At 40.1% G+C, this 20369-nt stretch overlaps 1 protein-coding gene and 2 pseudogenes across 1 annotated transcript in view; all 3 read left to right on the top strand.

Annotated features, from left to right (window-relative positions):
• LOC125961815 (metabotropic glutamate receptor 7-like) overlaps positions 1–20369 on the top strand; it is a 122223-nt gene that overhangs the window by 54219 nt on the left and 47635 nt on the right. The window lies entirely within an intron of this gene.
• Positions 6140–8018, top strand: LOC125961812 (KH domain-containing, RNA-binding, signal transduction-associated protein 3-like; annotated as a pseudogene).
• LOC125961692 (ferritin light chain-like) lies at positions 13219–15597 on the top strand (annotated as a pseudogene).

Genomic DNA, 20369 nt, shown 5'->3' with positions numbered 1-20369 from the left:
GAGAGAAGTAATGTTATCTTTATTTTATAGATGAGAAAACTGAGGCAAAAACAGATAACATGCTCAAGAGTACTCAACAAGTAAATTTTAGAGTCAAGATTTGAACCCAAATTCTCAAGTTTTAGATCCCTTACTCATACTCACCAAGCTATATACTGAGGAAGGGGATGAAAGCTGATGCCATTACCTCATGCTCAAGAAGTCAGACAGAAACTTAGCAGGTATGGTTGAAAGAAGACAGGACTTGGAGTCGTAAGTCCAGAGCCTGAGTTATGAGATGAATTCTCCTCTCATCTAGATATAGGTTTGTTTTTAGAAAATGAAGATGATCACTGCATATTTTGATTGTTAATTTCTGTACTTAATGATTACCAAAGAATGGAATTTTACCAGGGAGCTATTTTGCAATGACATAAATGATTGATTCAAAATCAAACCTTTATTATAAATTATTGATTCAAAATCAAATCTTTATTAATTCTCCCTTGCATCAGAAGTCTTTCCCACTCTTCATTTCTTTGAAGCCCTTTCCTGTCTACTCTTGGCCAAAGCTTGAAGCTTAATTTAAAATTTGGAAATAAAATAATGAAATAGTCATAACACAGCAATTCCAGTGCCTACTGAAATGGAAGCTCTAAATAATTTTTCAGATAATTTAGGAAATTAAAAATATTTACATCATAGATGCAAAGACAGAAGTTACTTGTGTAATAAATGGTGAGAGAAAAAGTTTCTGGTCAAGTAGATTTGTTTAAATATGATCACTAATCTGAGTTCTACCCCTGTGCTAAAACCCAGTGACAGGTTTGCATACAGCTTCTAAAGGGATAGTTCAGTGCATTGGGTCAAATTCATGCCATAAAATGTGGTATTAGTAGTAGTACTAGAAGACAGAGTGACTGTCTTCTTTGGGACATAGATGAAGACCCCAAGATAGACAATATCAAGGACAAATTATGTAGAATAAGATATTATCTCAGTCCTTGGAACATGTCATGCAGGATAGAACAAGAAGTAGATTTATTATCAAGTACATGAAGCCAGAGACAGTAAGCAATGAGTGGTAGTTGGTTAAAATAGACAGGTTTTAGAAGTAGAGGCACGGATGTAGAAAACAAACTTAGGGTTACCAGGGGATTGTAGCAGGGAGGCTAAATTGGGAGATTGGGACTGAAATATACACACTACTATACATAAAATAGATAACTAATAAGAACTTGCTCTTCTTATTAGCACAGGGAACTCCACTCAGTACTCTGTAATGGGCTATTTGGAAAAGACTCTAAAAAAAAAAATAAAAGTGGGGCTTCCCTGGTGGCGCAGTGGTTGAGAGTCTGCCTGCTGATGCAGGGAACACGGGTTCGTGCCCTGGTCCGCGAAGATCCCACATGCCGCGGAGCGGCTGGGCCCGTGAGCCATGGCCGCTGAGTCTGCGCGTCTGGAGCCTGTGCTCCACAACGGGAGAGGCCACAACAGTGAGAGGCCCGCGTACCGAAAAAAGAAAAAAAAAAGTGGATATGTGTGTATGTATAAGTGATTCACTGCTGTACACCTGAAACTAACACAACAGTGTACATCAACTACACTCCAATAAAATTTAAAAAAAAACAACAGGGTTTAAGAACCATAGTCAGGGAGCAGTGTGGATTGGAAAGACCTGGCAAGAAATATTTCTGCATCCTCAGACGGTGCTCCCCAAGCTGGCTATTGCAAGGGTAAGCATTTAAGAGATCTTTGACCTAAGGAGGACATGAGATTAACAATCTATCCCAATGTGCATGAATTATTCTCCTCAGTGCTATCAGAAATCAGATGGCATCCTAGAGCAGGGGTCAGCAGATCTTTTTTGTAAAGGGTCAGATAGTAAATATTTTGGATTTTCTGTACCATACGTCTCCATTGCAACTGCCCATCTGCTGCTGCAGCACAGAAACAGCCATGCACAATACGTTAATGAATGGATGCGGCTGTGTTCAAGCAAAACGTTATGTACAAAACCAGGAGTCAAGCGAGATCTCATCAGTGGGCCAGAGTGTGCGGACGCCAGTTCTGGGTCAGTGTTCACAGCTGAATGAGTCATGAGGCCTTAAGTTCCAGTTCTCATTGTACTACTTTCTACCTGGGTGAACTTGGGTTCATCCTTTTATTTATATGGGCCACTGTATTAGTCAAGGTTCTCCAGAAAAACAGAACCAACAGCATGTGTATACAATGTGCCCATATATACTGATATAGATCTAGATATCGATATTGATACCTAGATCTATATCCATATCTATATAAAGATAGAGAAAGAGAGAGAGATTTTAAACAACTGGTTCACACAATAATAGAGGCTTGGTAAATTCAAAATCTGCAGGTTAGGCTGTCTAGAGACTCTCGGAAGAGCTGCAGTTCAATTTCTGTAAGTCTTCTGGCAGAATTCCTTTTTGCGACAGGGAGGTCAGTCTTTATTAAGAGCTTCACCTGATTGGATGAGGCCCATGCATATTATGGAGGATACTCTGCTTTACTCAAAGTCCACCACAAATTTAATTATGAATTTCATCCAAAAACACCATCACAGGGACTACCCTGGTGGCACAGTGGTTAAGAATCCGCCTGCCAATGCAGGGGACACGGGTTTGAGCCCTGGTCTGGGAAGATCTCACATGCCGTGGAGCAACTAAGCCCATGCACCACAGCTACTGAGCCCGTGTACCTAGCGCCCATGCTCTGCAACAAGAGAAGCCACCGCAATGAGAAGCCCGCACACCCCAACAAAGAGTAGCCCTCGCTTGCTGCAAATAGAGAGAGCCCACGTGCAGCAACGAAGACCCAATGCAGACAAAAATATAAATAAATAAAACATAAAAATTTTAAAAAACACAAAAACACCATCACAGAAATATCCAGAATAATATTTGACCAAATAACTGGGCATGGTGGCCCAGACAAATTGACATGGAAAATTCACCACCTAAGCCATAGTTTTGTCACCTGTTACTGAGAAATATGACTTATCTGAGCTATTTTGATACCCAGAAGATACCTTCTGGAGGTAACACCCTCAGTATTTTACATGGTAGGCAGTAGAGGGAATGAGCCCATTTGCCCAGTCATATGACACCTAAAGGATAAAATTCTGTCTTCTCTCTCCAACCCACAAGGATGAATGCCAAAAATACATCACTTATATCTGCTTTAGCTAACATAGGATAGGTCTGGAACAGACCTATGCTCCCAGTAAGTCTCATGAAATGCTGTTTCATTAAGGAGAGACTTTACTTGCTAAGATTAGAAGCAAAAGAGGGTGGTGGATGAAAAACTGCCCAAGGATATAAGCTCATGCAAGGAAGCAGGAGAGAGAATGGGTATCCGAAGATGTGCGCTCTGAGCCAACACTAATTCCGCAGCATCAGGTTATAATTCAGGGAGCCCAACCGCTGGGGTTTTTTTTCCCCTTCTTCTTTTCCCCCAAAGAGGGACAAGCATACTGACAAAGGAAGAGCATCAGTCACCACAGATAAATTGCTTTTTAGAGGTGATCTCGCAAATGATTTGGCTCAGTGTAGACTATGATTTGGCTCCCCAAACCATAAGCTAGAGCATTTCATTCCAGGTCCCTCCTCAAATATCCATGATAGGTAAAACTTTGGCATCAAGTAGGTCTTGAAATCTCCCCAGGTGATTATAATATGCAACCAGGGCTGAGAATCTGGAGATGTAGAGCAAATTTAAATTGAACTTTAGTTAAACAGTAAAACAAGCTCTGACTCTACTGGCTGGAGCTAGACAAGGGATATGGATTTAGTGGGATGAGAAGATAAAGGACACCAGGGAGTAAATCAAATGCTTTACACCTGTGCTTAGCTAATTGCTACTCAGATAATTCAGACAATCTTACAGCACCTGAACCCTGAAATGCCTTAGTTCTGTTTAAAAAAAAGTAACTCTTCAAGTAACTGAACTCTGAGAATCATGCCAATCATAAAGAAAAAGAAGAAATCTTATTTTTTGAATTAGTTGATTTCATATATACTGTTTCACTTTCATGATATTAACTAGTTATCTTTCTTTCCATTTTATGTTTGAGGAAAGTAAGGCTTTAAAGTCTCAGTAATTTTCTCAAGGTCACTTGTTAAGGGTGTGGTAGGCAGCATAATGGCTCCTAAAAATGCCCTCACCCTAATCCCTAGAACCCAATAATATGTTACCTTACATGGTAAAGAGGACTTTGCAGATATGACTGAAGTTATAGGCCTTGAGATAGAAAGATTATCCTGGATTACCTCATGGAACAAATCTAATTGCATGAGTCCTTAAAAGCAGAAAACCATTCCCAACTGTAGAAAGAGAAAGAGAGAGATGTCCTAATAGAAGCAGAATCAGAGAGATGCAACATTTTGGGGTTTGTAGGTGGAGAAAGGGGACTCTGAGTCAAGGACTACAAGTGACCGCTGGAAGCGGATAAAGTCCAGGGAACAGAAACACCCCTAAGAGCCTCCAGAAAAGAATGTAGCTCTGCCAACACTTTTTTTTCTTTTTTAACCATCTTTATTGGAGTATAATTGCTTTACAATGGCGTGTTAGTTTCTGCTTCATAACAAAGTGAATCAGCTATACATATACATATATCCCCATATCTCCTCCCTCTTGCATCTCCCTCCCACCCTCCCTTCCCTATCCCACACATCTAGGTGGACACAAAGCACAGAGCTGATCTCCCTGTGCTTTGTGGCTGCTTCCCACTAGCTAGCTCTTTTACATTTGGTAGTGTATATATGTCCATGCCACTCTCTCACTTCATCCCAGATTACCCTTCCCCATCCCTGTGTCCTCAAGTCCACTCTCTATGGCTGCGTCTTTATTCCTGCCCTGCCCCTAGGTTCTTCATAACCATTTTTTCTTTTTTTTTTTTGATTCCATATATATGTGTTAGCATATGGTATTTGTTTTTCTCTTTCTGACTTACTTCACTCTGTATGACAGTCTCTAGGTCGATCCACCTCACTACAAATAACTCAATTTCATTTCTTTTTATGGCTGAGTAATATTCCATTGTATATATGTGCCACATCTTTATCCATTCATCTGTCGATCCTGCCAACACTTTTACTCAATTGAGGCCAATGTCAGACTTGTAAGGTAATAAATTTACGTTGCTTTGAGTCACTAAATTTGGGATAATTTGTATGAAAGCAATAAAAAAAAATACAGAGGTCCTACAAGAGCCAGGCTATATATTTATACTTAAGTATTTCTGAAATGAATTTAACCTTGTGATTGACAGCAGCAGCAGCAGCAGCTTCCAAGGGATCCCACCACACACCTGAGGCAAAAGGAGCCTAATACAAAGCAGTGACAGCAGCAGGTCACTGCCCCACACTTGGGGTAGAGGGGGACTTGATCTACTGTAGCAGCAGCATAGCCTGAATGGGAACCCATCCTCCTGTGGCACTAGTCCCATCAACATTAGTCTAATCTGCTAGCATCTGCTGTGCCAACAGGCCCAACATATACAAACCCTCCAACTCAGTAGCATTAAGTGAGCCAGGCTCAGTGTTTCCTGAAACTCATATCCAGTTGCACTGGAAATCCAAGATATCACCTACTGTTATGAAAACATAAACAATAACAGAAGACTGGGAACTTCAGAAAGAAAAGGGGAACAATGGAATGGGTGAAAACAAATGGGGTAAATATAAGAGACTATCATTAGCCTCATGAGTTTCTTAAATTCTATATGATGGTCAAAGCAAAAATGATGACACCATCTGATGGGGTTCTCAATGTAGAGAAAGGAAATACTACAGAAAATCATACTTTAAAACTGGGGAATATTAAGAGACCTAAATGGAAGTAAAATTTTGAAACTTCACTTGAAGTAATGAAACACTGATTCCAGTAGGCTATGATAAGTTACATATGTATACTGTAATGCCAAAAGCAACCACTAAGAAAACTATACAAACAGTATACACAAATGATTATAAATGAATTAAATTAAAATGGACTTATTAAAAAATGTTTAAGTAGAGCTCGGAGAACGCGGGGCGGCGCGCGGCGTGCGGGTGGCGGCTGAGCTCGGCGCTGGCGCTGGCGCTGGCGCCCGCTGGCGGGGTTCGCCCGGGACTGCCTCAGGCTCGCAAAGTGTGCCGCCGGCCCGGCAAGAGGGCCCGCCTGACTGCGCCGGCCCGTGGCGGGAGCTCGGGGACCGCGTCCGGGAGGCAGTGGCCGCCAGCGCGGGGCAGTCGGCGGCCACCCCCTGGGGACCGGGGCTGCGCGGCCGCTTCCCGCCTCGCGGCGCCGCCAGGCCGACCGCCCGGCTTGGCTCCGCCGCGCCCTGGCCGCGGCGTCCGGCCCGGGTTCCGCGCCGCTAGGGCGCGGGCGGGGTCGGGGGTTGCGTGGCCGGCGCTGCTCGCCCGCCTCGAGTCCGCGTCCAGGGCCCTGGCGGCCGGCGAGCATGGAGGAGAAGTACCTGCTGGAGCTGATGGCGGAGAAGGACTCCCTGGACCCCTCCTTCACGCACGCCCTGCGGCTGGTGAACCAAGAAATAGAAAAGTTTCACAAAGGAGAAAGCAAGGACGAAGAAAAGTACATTGATGTGGTGATTAATAAGAACATGAAGCTGGGACAGAAAGTGTTGATTCCTGTAAAACAGCTCCCTAAGTTCAACTTTGTGGGAAAACTTTTGGGGCCACGTGGCAATTCTCTGAAGCGCTTGCAAGAAGAAACCTTGACAAAAATGTCCATCCTTGGAAAAGGCTCCATGAGAGACAAGGCAAAGGAAGAAGAGTTGAGGAAAAGTGGAGAAGCAAAGTACTTCCACCTCAATGATGATCTCCATGTTCTGATTGAAGTGTTTGCCCCGCCACAGAAGCCTATGCCCGGATAGGACATGCTCTGGAGGAAATCAGAAAGTTCCTCATTCCAGACTATAATGATGAAATCAGGCAAGCACAGCTCCAGGAATTAACATATTTGAATGGTGGTTCGGAAAATGCAGATGTACCAGTTGTTCGAGGGAAACCTACCTTGCGTACAAGAGGTGTACCAACCCCAGCAATAACCAGGGGAAGGGGAGGAGTCGCGGCCCGGCCAGTGGGAGTCGGGGTACCACGAGGGACGCCAACTTCCAGAGGAATCCTTTCCACCCGAGGGCCAGTGAGTCGAGGAAGAGGACTTCTCACTCCCAGAGCAAGAGATGTCCCCCCAACTGGGTACAGACCTCCACCGCCGCCCCCAACACAAGAGACCTATGGAGATTATGACTATGATGATGGATATGGCGCTGCTTATGATGAACAGAGTTATGATTCCTATGATAACAGCTATAGCGCCCCAGCCCAAAGTGGTGCTGATTACTATGATTATGGACACGGACTCAGTGAAGAGACTTATGATTCCTACGGGCAAGAGGAGTGGACAAACTCAAGACACAAGGCACCCTCGGCAAGGACAGCAAAGGGCGTCTACAGAGACCAGCCATACAGCAGATACTGATTGTACTGTCTGATGTTGTGACATAGCCAGTCTCCACCAGTCCTGTATACTGTTCAAAGTAATTGTTTTCTATGAACAATCCCTTTTTAAATAAATCAAAATGCTTAACATCTGAATGGATGGAATTTAAAATTACTTTGTTGAAACATCAACCTGGGCAGAAAAAAAAAAAAGACATGTAAAATTTTGTTATTTCCAGTCTGTATATGAAAAAATAGGTCATCAAAAGGAAAAAAAAAACTTTGATTAACTAGTGTTAAACAAAAAAGATAGGTTTACTAAATATGTTAATCCATCCTTTTAACATAAGCCTCACCTTTCATTTTAAAGGTTTCCATAGAAATTTAGTTATTTTATCTTTCAGCCATATGCTAGTTTTTTTTTTTCTCTTGCCAACATGCGTAAAAAGGGAAGCCAACTACAAGTGCAAATAATGTGGTATTCTTTTGTAACTCAAGTCTTGAAATGTTCTGTAGTGTTAAGCAAAGTCTCCTCTTGCTTGATACTAAATAAACTTTTGAAAGAAAAAAAAATGTTTAAGTAACCCACAAGAAGGAAAAATAAGGGAAACACAGGATTGAGAAACTAAGGTAAAAGACAAAACAAAAAATAACATGGTAGACCAAATCTTTGACATGGCAATAATTACATTAATGGTAAATGATCTAAATAACCAAGTCAAAGACAGAGATTGGAAGAGTAGATTAAAAAATCGCAAGCATGATCCAACTATATACTGTCTATAAGAAGCTTACTTTAAACATCATGATATAGGTAGTTCAAAGTAAAAGGATGAAAATGATATATCATGTGAACATTAATCAGAAAAAGCAGGAATGGCTATATTAATATCAGATAAAGTAGACTTCAGAGCAAAGGAAATTATTAGGGGCAAAGAGGGTCATTACATAAAGATAACAGGAATAATCCACCTAGATGACCTAGTGATACTAAATGTGTGTGCACCAAACAACAGAACTTCAAAATGCATGAAGCAAACACTGAAAAAGGTAAAAGGAGAAAGTTTTAAATCCACAATTATTATTTGAGACTTCAACACAGCAATTTATACAACTACCAGAGAGAAAAATCAGCAAGGATATGGAAGAACTGAAAATATCATCCATCAACAGGATATAACTGACATTTAAAGAACACACTCAGTAAGAGCAGAATACATATTGAAGTGTCCATGGAACATTCACTCATATACCATATACTGGGCGATAAAAAAACATTAGCAGATTTAAAAGAATTAAAATCATAGAGAGTATGTTCTCTAGCCATAATGGAATCAGACTAGAAATCAATAAGAGAAAGACAACAGGAAAATCTTCAATCACATGAAAACTAAACATCACACTTCCAAATAACTCATGGGTAAAAAAGACAGCATCAAGGAAAAAATTTTTAAATGCATAGAATAAAAGAAAATGGAGATATAACAGATCAAAGTTTGCGGAATGAAGTGAAAGCAATGCTGAAAGGGAAGTTTATAGCACTAAATTGGGAAAGAAAATATTTCAAAGCAATAATCTAATTTTCTATATTAAAATAGTAAAAAAGGAAGAGGAAAAAACACTAAACAAGCAGAAAGAAGGAAATAATAAAGATGAAACAGAAATCCATGAAGCTGAAAACAGGAAAATAGGGGGGAAAATCAATGAAACAAAAGGCTGGTTCTTTGAAATAAACAATCTAACCAATAAAGATCTAGAAAGACTGATAAAGATAAACAGAGAGATGGCACAAATCACAGATATCAGAAATGCAACCAGGGATACCATGACATATCCTGCAGGTTAATGAGGGACAAGTTACTATGAACAAGTCTACACTATAAATTCAAAAATGTAGATGAAATGGGCCAATGTTTCTACACCCAAAACTACCAAAACTCAGCCAAGATGAAATAGATAATCTCAATTTTCCTGTAACCATTAGAAACACTGGTTTTTCATTTAAAAACTCCCAAAAGAAATATTCAGGCTTAGATGTTTCACTTTTACCCAAGACTTAAAGAATTAACACCAATTTTACATGATTTGATAAGAAATAGAAGTAGAGGGAACAGTTTCTAATTAATTTTATGAAGCCAGTATTACCTTGATACCAAAACCAGACAGGGATAGTATAGAAAGAAGAAACCTACAGACCAATATTTTTTATGAAATTGGCTGAAAAACCCTCAGCCAAATATTAGCAAATTAAATCCAGAAATATATGAAAAGAATAATATACCATGACCAAGTGGGATTTATTCCAGTTATGCAAAGTTGGTTAAATATTTGAAAATTAAACAGTGTAATCCACCATATCCAATAGATTAAGGGGGAAAAGTCATGTGATCCTATCCATTAATGCAGAGAAAGCATCTGACAAAATCCAATCCCATTCATGATTTTAAAGAAAGAAGAAAAAAAACTCCAAGCAAACTAGGAATAGAAAAGGAACATACTGAAACTCATAAAGATGATCTACAAACAACCTATACCGACATGATATTTAACTGTGAAAGACTGGATGCTTTCTCTGTAAGATCAGAAACAAGGCACCGATATCTGCTCTCACCACTTTTATTAAATATATCACTGGAGGTTCTAGTAAGAAAATAAAGCAAAAATAAATAAATACATAAATTTAAAAGTTAAATTTTTTAAAAGTTTATTTAAAAGATAAAAGGACTATTCCTACTACGTTGCATAGGAAGGAACATATCCTACTGAATGTTGAATAGCAATATATCCTATTATACTGAATAAGGAAAAGTAAAACTGTCTGTATCTGAAGATGAGATGATAATCTAAATGGAGAAAATACCAAGGAATCCACAGAAAGCTTGAGAAATAATATTAGTTTGTAAATGATTTAGAGTACAAGATCACCACAATTTTATCAAATTACATATTAATAACAAATGTGTAGAAGCTTAAATAAAAATATGTGATGCCATTTACAACTGACCTAAATAAATACTTAAATATAAGCCCAATAAGACATTTATAGGACCTCTAGACTGAAAATTACAAAATGCTGATGAAGAAAAATTTTTAAGTCGCAAACAAATAGGGAGACATACCTTGTTCATGGATTAGAAAACACAACCTGATAAAGATGTCAATTCTCCCCAAGTTAAGAGGCTTAACACAATTACTCTTAAAATGCCCTCAAGGTTTTTGTGGATATAGACAAGCTTATTCTAAGATTTATATGGTAAGAAGAGGCTGAAGAATAGCTAAAACAACTTGTAAAGGAAGATGAAAATGGGAGGAATTAATCTACCCAATTTCAAGAGTTTGCAGTAATGATGGAGGGTAGATACATAGATCAATGGAATGGAATAGAGAACCCAGAAATAGACTGACATAAATCCATATAACTTGTTTTTGACAGCAGTGCAAAAGCTATCAAGGAAGAATAGACTTTTCAAAAAATGGTACTGAAACAGTTGGACATCCCTCGACAAAAACAAACAAAAAATGAACCTTAACCTCCACACCTTACACAAAAATTAAATCAAAGTGGATCATAATCTTAAATGTAAAAGCAGGACATTTTTAGAAAAAAAATAGGAGAAAATGTTTGGCATCTAGAACTAGGGGAATAATTCTTAGACTTGACACCAAAAGTATGATCAATAAAGGCAAAAACTGATAAATTGGATCTCATCAAAATGAGTTAAAAATGCTTCATAGAAGTTCCTTTTAAGTGGATGAAAACTCAAATTACACAGTAGGAAAACATATTTGAAAATCCCATATGAGACAAATGACTTGTATCTATAATATACAAAGAACTCTCCAAACAACTTAAAAAAATCCAACTAGAAAATAGGCAGAAGACAGGAACAGACATTTCATGGAAGAGAATATACACACGGCAAAGGAGCACATGAAAAGATGCTCAGCATCATTAGCCATTAGGGAAATGCCAATTAAGACCATAATGAGATGTCAGAGAGTAACTAAAATTAAAGTATAGTGACAATATCAAATGCTGGCAAGTACATAGAAAAATTATATCACATCACTGGTGGGAAAATAGAATGGTTTAGCCACTCTGATCAACAGCTTGACAGTCTCTTTTAATCCTAAAAGTAGATTCACCCTACAACGCAGTAATTGTACTCTTGAGCATTTATCCAAAAGAAACAAAAACTTAATTAAGTTCCCACAGAAACTTACACATAAATGTTCATAGCAGTTTTATTTATAATAGCCCAAAACTGGCAACTACCCAAATGTCTTTCAGTGGATGAATGTTGAAACAAATTGTGATAAAATCTTATGATAGAATACTACCGAGCAACAGAAAGGAACAAATTATTAATATACGCAAAAATTGAAATGAACTTCAAGGGAATGATGCCGAGGGAAAAATTTTGAAAAGCTGATCTCCGAAGATTAAGTAATTCATGATTATGTTTACATATTATTCTTAAAATAACAAAACTGTGGAGATGGAGAACAGATTAGAAGTTGCCACGGGTTAGAGTGGGGGTAGAAGGTACAGCGGGGGAACTCTGTGAGGTTTTTGTGGTTCCAGTACAAATAATACAGCAATCTTGGTTTTAATCCCTAAAGATTTCTAAAAGCAATTCCTAATAAGAGGTGTCCACACATTTAGCAATGGCAGATTAGAGGTATAGCTCCCCAACATAACAACTTCAAAAGAGAACATACTAATTCAATGCATATGTTAATTTCAAAAAAAGGCCAGTCACAATACTTAAATGGTATATATCTTAACTATATTATTCTAAGTATCCAGCTATACCAGATGGACTAGCAAGATTTTCTGTACATTCAACCTTATTTAAGACAGTAAATCTTATAATAAGACAGTTAGAAAAAGAAAAAAAAAACAAACCTCAACTACAGTTGGATATTCTCATAGGAAGATGAGGTGAAAATATGCAGCAGCGGTTCAAAAGCTTAAGCAGTGGCACCTAAATTTGGTTGTGCATTAGAATCATCTGAAGCACTTTTTAAAAACCCTCACACTGACGGTTGGTCATCGTAGACCAATAAAATCATTTTAAATCTCCTCAGACGATGCCAATGTCTAGCCAGACCTGAGAACCAGCGGACTAAGCAGAAGGGGATGTTTCTACAAAGATCTCTTAACAATAAGTCCTTTCACCCAATCAGATTTACCTCCCCGCAAAGGGCTAAAGAACGCTAGTGTTGTCCATACTTGCTTAGCTTTAATTAGCACTTGTGACTCGCCCAAAACCTAGATCATGTTTCCCCTAAATTTCATGTTATTCCCTACGTTTTTCAAACCCAGGGCTAAGGGGTTTGCCAGGATGAGATTTTAAGTGCTCACACAGGGGAAGTCCCTGGCAAACCAGGACAGCGGTCCCTCTACATTGAAATGTAAAGCATCCTAAATAACCCTGCCACTGCTCCCAGATCCTAGTCTGTGCCAACCAGTGGAGAAAAGGCATTCTCCATTACCACCACGGCAAATGCTGCTGTACTTGCGTTGGCTGGTCCCTATCTTTTCCAGGCACCACTCCCCTTCACCTGCTGGTGGACGCTTTGGCCAGCTGACAATGCAGATATTTTCAAACTTTAAGGTGAATAAAAATCATCTGGAGGGCCTGTTATAACAGAGATCACTGAGCCCCACCAGAGTTGCTGATTCCATAGGGCTGGGACAGGGCCCTAAAACTTGAATATCTGACACATTATCAGGGGACGCTGGTAAAACTGGTCATGTTGTTACCGAATGCAGGTTCGTGTGTCTGAAGCACAGTGAGGCCAAACAAACCTAAAGGTTGGAGTCTGGAGCCGAGAAAGGTTTATTGCAGGATCGAGCAAGGAGAGGGGTGGCCCGAGTTCCAAAACACCCTGAAATCTCCAAAGGATTTCAGCAAAGCATGTTTAAAGGCCAGGTGAGGGAGGGACGTCCCAGGGAATGTGATCAGCTCGTGCACAATCCTCTGATTGGTTGATGTGGAGGCCACAGGGCAGGTAACATTATCCATCCTTAGGTGCCAGAAGGTCTGGGGGCTACGTGCTCATGATCATCAAGGAGTTAATTTCTTCCATTGGGTGGTGGTTTTTAGCATCTGAAAACTCAAGAAATATGCCTGAGATACTATTATCTGAGTACTTCAGAGAGGAACTACAGCAGAGGATATGGGGGATGGGTCTGTCCTAGGAAGGCCCCATAGGGTACTGCTTGGTTACAAGGTGACCATACTTTGAGAACCACTGCTCTAGTGGCTTGGAATGTTCAGAAAGTAATGGAAGAATCCCTTCCCAGGTCTAGATTCTAGTATCGCCAGCTATATTGGTGGGGGGAAGGGTAAGTTTTGTCCTTGCTTGGACTTCTGGTTCATTTATATCAAAGCCTATTTGAGGCAGTGCGCTCGGCAGTCCTGCAGTTCTGTCTTTTGCTTCAACAGTGTTTGGAATGAACAGACCCAGGGACGCTCCTTGCTCCAGCCCCCGACCACCCTCCAACCTTTCTTCCTGTCGCAACCTTTGGAATCAGCCACTCAGCTATCCTCAGCCTCCAGGACAGGCCAACACCGTTTTTTGAGCTTAGCTCCTTATCACTGATCAACCACGAGTTCCCAGGTTCGTCAGAATTATTCCATCGAGGTGGAGGCCGCCGTCCACCGCCTGTTCAACATGCATCTGGGGACACTTACCTCTCTCTGAGCTTCTATTTCGACAGCAACGATGGGACTCTGGACAGTGTGGGCCACATTTTTCGCGAACTGGCTGAGGAGAAGTGTGAGGGCGCGCAGCGTCTCTTGAAAATGCAAAACCAGTGCTGTGGCCGCGCCCTCTTCCAGGATGCGCGGAAGCCTTCTCAAGATGAGTGGGGTAAAACCCAGGACGCTGTGGAAGCCGCCATTCTTAGGGAGAAGAGCCTGCACCAGGCACTATCACATCTGCGCGCCCTGGCTTCCGCCCGCGCAGACTCCCACCTCTGTGACTTCCTGGAGAGCCGCTTCCTGGAGGAGCAGGTGAAACTCATCAAGAAGATGGGCGACCACCTGACCAACCTCCGCAGGCTGGCTGGTCCGCAGGCTGTGCTGGGCGAGTATCTCTTTGAAAGGCTCACCCTCGAGCACAAACAGGAGTCTCTGAAGTCCAGCGGCCTCTGAGGAGCCCCTCTGGCATCAGAGCTTCTGCCTGAAGCCCTGCTCTGCAGCTACTAGGCAGCTTTGTAACCGCCCAGGAGCCCTCTCCCAAGCCTTGGACCAAATGGAAACAATAACGCTTTTTGCAGAAGGAAAAAAAAAAAAGCCTATTTGAAACACAAACAGAATGAAGAGGAAAAAAAGAAATATATATATATATATGTATATATATATATATTCATGTTTTTTTTCCTTTTTTTAAAAATTTATTTTACTGAAGTATAGTTGATATACAATGTTGTGTTAGTTTATGCTGTACAACAAAGTGATTCAGTTATACGTATATATAATTTTTCATATTCTTTTCCATTATGGTTAATTACAGGACATTGACTATAGTTCCCTGTACTATACAGTAGGACCTTGTTGTTTATCCATCATATATATAATAGGTTACCTCTGCTAATCCCAAACTCCCAATCCATCACTCCCCCACCTCCCCCTTCCCCTCGGGAACCACAAGTTTGTGTGCTATGTCTGTGAGTCTGTTTCTGTTTCACGGATAAGTTCATTTGTATCATATTCTAGATTCCACATATAAGTGATATCATATGGTATTTGTCTTTCTCCTTCTCACTTACTTCATTTAGTATAATAGTCTCTAGGTCCAGCCATGTTGCTGCAAATGGCATTATTTCATTCTTTTTTATAGCTGAGTAGTATTCCATTTTATATATATCACATCTTCTTTATCCATTCATCTGTGAGTGGACATTTAGGTTGTTTGCATGTCTTGGCTATTATAAATAGTGCTGCTGTGAACATAGGGGTGCATGTATGTTTTCGAATTATAGTTTTGTCCAGATATATGCCCAGGAGTAAGATTGCTGGATCATATGGTAGCTCTACTTTTAGCTTTTTGAGGAACTGCCATAGTGTTTTCCATAGTGGTTGCACCAATTTACATCCCCACCAACAGTGTAGAAGTCAGTCAGAAAGAGAGAGACAAATACCGTATGCTAACACATATATATGGAATTTAAGAAAAAAAAATGTCATGAAGAACCTAGGGGTAAAACAGGAATAAAGACACAGACTTACTAGAGAACGGACTTGAGGATATGGGGAGGGGGAAGGGTAAACTGTGACAAAGCGTGAGAGAGGCATGGACATATATTCATGTTCTTTTAACATATGAATTGCCCCACTTTATCTGTGTGAAATAAGTTTGTTCCCGTTATTGGGCTGCTTCTCAAGCTTTGCTGCTCATTTGAATGACCTAAAGAGCTTTTAAGAAAAACATTGGTGTCTGGGTCCCAGCCCCAGAGATTTTGATTCAGTAGGTCTAGGGAGGAGCCTGGGCACAGGGAGGGCTCAGAGTTCCCCAGGTGATTCTAATGTGCAGCAACTTTGGGAACCACCTCTTGGCTTCAATCCAGCTAGTGAGCAGATATTAAATCTAAGACACATGGGCTAGTGCGTGAGCTCTAGGAAGATTCGTGCCAGGGAAAATGATCGATAGTTGTGTTACTTCTCTGAAATGGACTGAAATTTCCAATTAGCATGAACAGGGGAGGGTGAATGGGTGAATGCAATAAGGTGTATCATTTACGTATTGCCCTATGTGTATGGCTAGAAGCTTTTGCAACTGAGGTCTGCCCTACTTTTCATGCTAATGGTAATGCTTGTCCTCCTAATGCAGCTGTAAACTTTATAAGCCCATAGGTAGACAGCATCACAAAATATTTACCCCTCCCCACTGGCCCACTCTCAAGCTTCTCTCCCCTTCCCCAATACACAAATGTACATCAATGCTCTTGAGACCACTATCAACATATTGACCTTCAATTCTTCTACTTTGCAGCTTCCCTCTTATCAGGAGATGTCAGCATTTAGTGCAAGGACAAATGCTTGCCTCTTGGTGAGTAATGTAGGCAATGCCTCCAAGAGACAAATAGAGCCCTTAGGGAGGGGGAAAAAGTCTTTCAAAAAGGTTGATGCCCAGAGGAGGCATTTTCAGTCATCTCAGCTTAGAGGTCAAATATCCAAAATTAAAAAGGTTAAAAAAAAGAAAAAGAAGAAAGCCAGGAAGAAAAGAAGGAAACAATTTTCTTATCTCATAGTAATAAGGCAGTTTTCCTTAAAAAAAAAAAAGACTTAAGCCATAAATTCTCTTTCCTAATCAAAATGTGCTTTTCCGTCTTTAGACTATTCCTCTTACATCCTGTATTATTCATGACGTTTAATTCTTGAAATAGCACATGGCTGAAAACAGAAGCTAACCTCTTGTCCACTATGAATTAAATCTTCTTTTCCTAGGACCTGTCTACAGTGTACAATTTGGGGTTTGCCAACATAATTATTTTCTCTGAAATAAGTTACAGCATTTTGCCTTTTCAATATATAGTTATACAATATATTGTTAACACAACATAGTTAATATAGTCAATATAGTAAATACAACTATAACACACGTGATATGATGCCACTTTGGTGATTTTCTTCATCCATGTAATTCTGAAATTTGACAGTATAGTTTTCATATTCTAATGAGCTGAGTATTACCTTTGCAAGGATAGAAAAATAAAATAAATTCATAATATTCTTGTGTGGTTTGCCCCTGGGGTGGATTACCATAATGGGGGGATATTTGAGCCTTTCCCCAAGTCATTAAAAAACCTCCAGCGAGCAGCCCCTTGTCCTCTCCAGGGAGTGGGGGGAAAGGATCTTTAATCATAATAATCCTGGGGGGAGAAATCTCAGAAATAAGACCTCTGCTTCTGTGCCTTGTTGTTTTGCAGAATAGCAATGATTGCTTTAGCAGCTTCTATTGCCATGTGTGTACAATAAGTAAATGAACATAAAATTGAATGAACGCATAAAAGAAGGATAAACCCACCCAGCTTAACAAATCCACTCTCTCACCTGCTGTGCCCTGAAACATGAAAGAAAGAATCACGGGATCATAAGGATTAATAAAATAACAGTCTCTGTTAACAACATTGACAGGAGGTATAAGGATAATTTGTCTGATGTGGGACCAACAGCTTAACTGCTTAATCCTTTTTTTTTTTTTTAAGGGCAACTCATTCATTTATTGTTTAAAGATTGCAAGACAACTTCTGAATTTCTGTAGCACAGTTTAAATGTTTTACTTTTTGATAAATCAGAGTATAATAGAAAAAACAATTAGTTTCCAGTAATATCTATATCTCTATTCAGAATTAAGTCTTCCACAGACATGTAACCTGGAAACAAAAGCCTGTTACAATAAGCAAAGCTTCAACAGAGCTGCTACTTTTCGGGCCAGGGAAAGGTTCATCCCTATAGGAGGAGGATGTGCTATGTAAAATGGCTGCAAGGTCACAGCCTTGAGGGCGCTGGAAGTCTATCATCCTATCCCACATTAAGTAGTTTGGTGAACTTCAAACGTCCGTTCATCTGCAACCAAGCTGGCAAACTTTAACTGATATCTCAAGCAGGTAAAAAATAAATTAAAATAAATCCTTACACTGATGTTCCTTGATTCACACTGTTAAACGGTTCATTAACATGTAATTCTGGCTAAGAATTACATTTGAGACTCCTTGCTCAGATTTTGGTTAACAGTACAAATCTTTCAGAAATTCAAGTTCTTATTAATCAATAATTTGTCAGCTAGGCTACATTCAGGCATCAGCTGCAACTACAGAATAGGTGCACTGCCTCAGTGCTTTGGAAAGACATAATCTAGAACACTACTAGCAGACAAAATATCTGTTACTAGACAGCACAGGTGCAGTACAGGAAGACAAAAACATATATTCATGTGTGCCGCGGACCAGCCGGAGAAAGAGGATTTCACCGCCCAGGGTCAGAAGGGAAGGGGTAAGGAACTGAAGTGGCACCGACGAATGGGGTCAGAAGGACCAAGACAACTGATGGTTGCAAGGCAAATTTTATTGCTCTACAGTTGCAGATTATCTAGACTAGAAAAAGGAAGGTTGCCAGATGGTGGTTTACATTATCTACAGACTGTCTCGGCTCAAGGTTAACTTCCCTGGGAGGAAACCCATAAACCCAGAATCATCAAAAATAACCTGCATGTGCAGGGGGAAGACAGCTTTGCTTGTCTCATTTTACATTCTTTCTGATCTCTGGGCCCTCGTGATTTATCTCCCATGGAATGGAACAAGGAGGGGAACAAGTAGGGACAGTCCCTTCGAGCAGCGGCGGCATGCCTAGCATGTCCTTACCTGCTCTCAAGGCTGACTGCTTCCCACAGGTCCCCCTTTTTTATTTTTTAACTTTTGCTGCAAAGTAATTCCATGAAGTTTAGTGCCGAGAGTAGTGTACTATTGCATGAGGATACGAAACAGACATGAGAAGATTATTATCAATAATAGGCAAATTATGGCCAGGGTAATAAATCCTGACAACCTTCCAGTAATCCAAGACTGAGGGTTTAACCACTTTAAATGATCCAGTAAAGTTTGAATTACATCTTCTGGCGAAACATCATCAAGATGTGTATTTTGTATATCCTGAATTTCAGCATTTAATTTCTTAAGATCAAGACTAATATTATTATCTGACCAAACACTCAGCAGATGCATTTTTACTTTTTCCCATTCCCAAATAGTCACTGTACTTTTAAGGAGTAACACACATCCATGTATACTTTGCATGACAAGCTAGACGCATCCTCAATTTTAATGCTGCCATCTGATCTCCAATCCCCAAAATTGCGTTTTTAAATTCATCTAACTTGTTACTAATCTGTAAATCTATGTGACTTTGTAAAGATAAAGCAAGACTGGTATGTTGAGATAACTGATTAGCAAAGTGAGCATGATGAATACTCTGTGAAAGAGCAAGACCGGCAGTAGCCGCGGCAGCAGACAGAGCAGCCGAGGCAAGTAAACTTACTATTAGCCACCCAAGAAAGCGTCTCCTTCTCTGCAAGGCTTTAGAGAGTTCCACCCATGCCTGTACTCCAGTATCTTCATACCAAGGTTCTCTCAGATGTACAGGCACCATAACATACATGGGTTGCTTTAGTATAAGCACAGATTGCGATCCTGCAGAAGGGAACATACAACTGCTAAAAATACAATTAACACAGCTAATATTATATCCTCCTTTGGAAGAATTACCAATGTTAATAGAACCAAACAAAAGTGTATATGGAGGAGCAACACAAGTTATAACAGGTGTATTGGAATAAGTTAGAGCTAGTTTCCATATATCCCAGTTCTTCTGAAATGTGATAAACCTATCTATGATGGGAAAAGAAGAGATAAGAACTGACACCTTGGTATAATCTATAGTACACCATATTTGGTTATTATTCCAAGATGCATTGCAACGTTCAAAAGTGGATCCAGGAAAGTTAACGGTCATAAGGGGAGGCAATTGATTTTTTGATTTTCTGTTAAGCATAGTAACCTTATGTCCAGCTATAAGTATCCCTTGTCCTCCAAGTAAACGCTTCATACAGAAATAATTTCCTGAATCTTCACCTGTAACCTTGGCTATAGTAATAGCGGAATCCCTAAGTGGTGAGGCGTATGAGATTTGACCTCTAATATTAATAGCTTGCCCATTTTATACCAAATGACGGTATCCTTAAGATCCTCTCGTCGCTGGTAGCCTGGCATGTAAGAGTAATGTTGGTTCCTGTAAAACGAAGGATGCCTGGAGAGCCTGACAAACTAATTGATTGATCCGTTCCCTCATAAACATCTGTATGCTCATAACTAATAGCCTTTACACATCCAGTTTCCAGATTCAATGGGCTAAG

The sequence above is a fragment of the Orcinus orca genome, chromosome 17, assembly GCF_937001465.1.
Source record: "Orcinus orca chromosome 17, mOrcOrc1.1, whole genome shotgun sequence".
NCBI classification, from domain to species: Eukaryota; Metazoa; Chordata; class Mammalia; order Artiodactyla; family Delphinidae; genus Orcinus; species Orcinus orca.
This window is presented reverse-complemented; position numbering and strand designations above follow the sequence as displayed.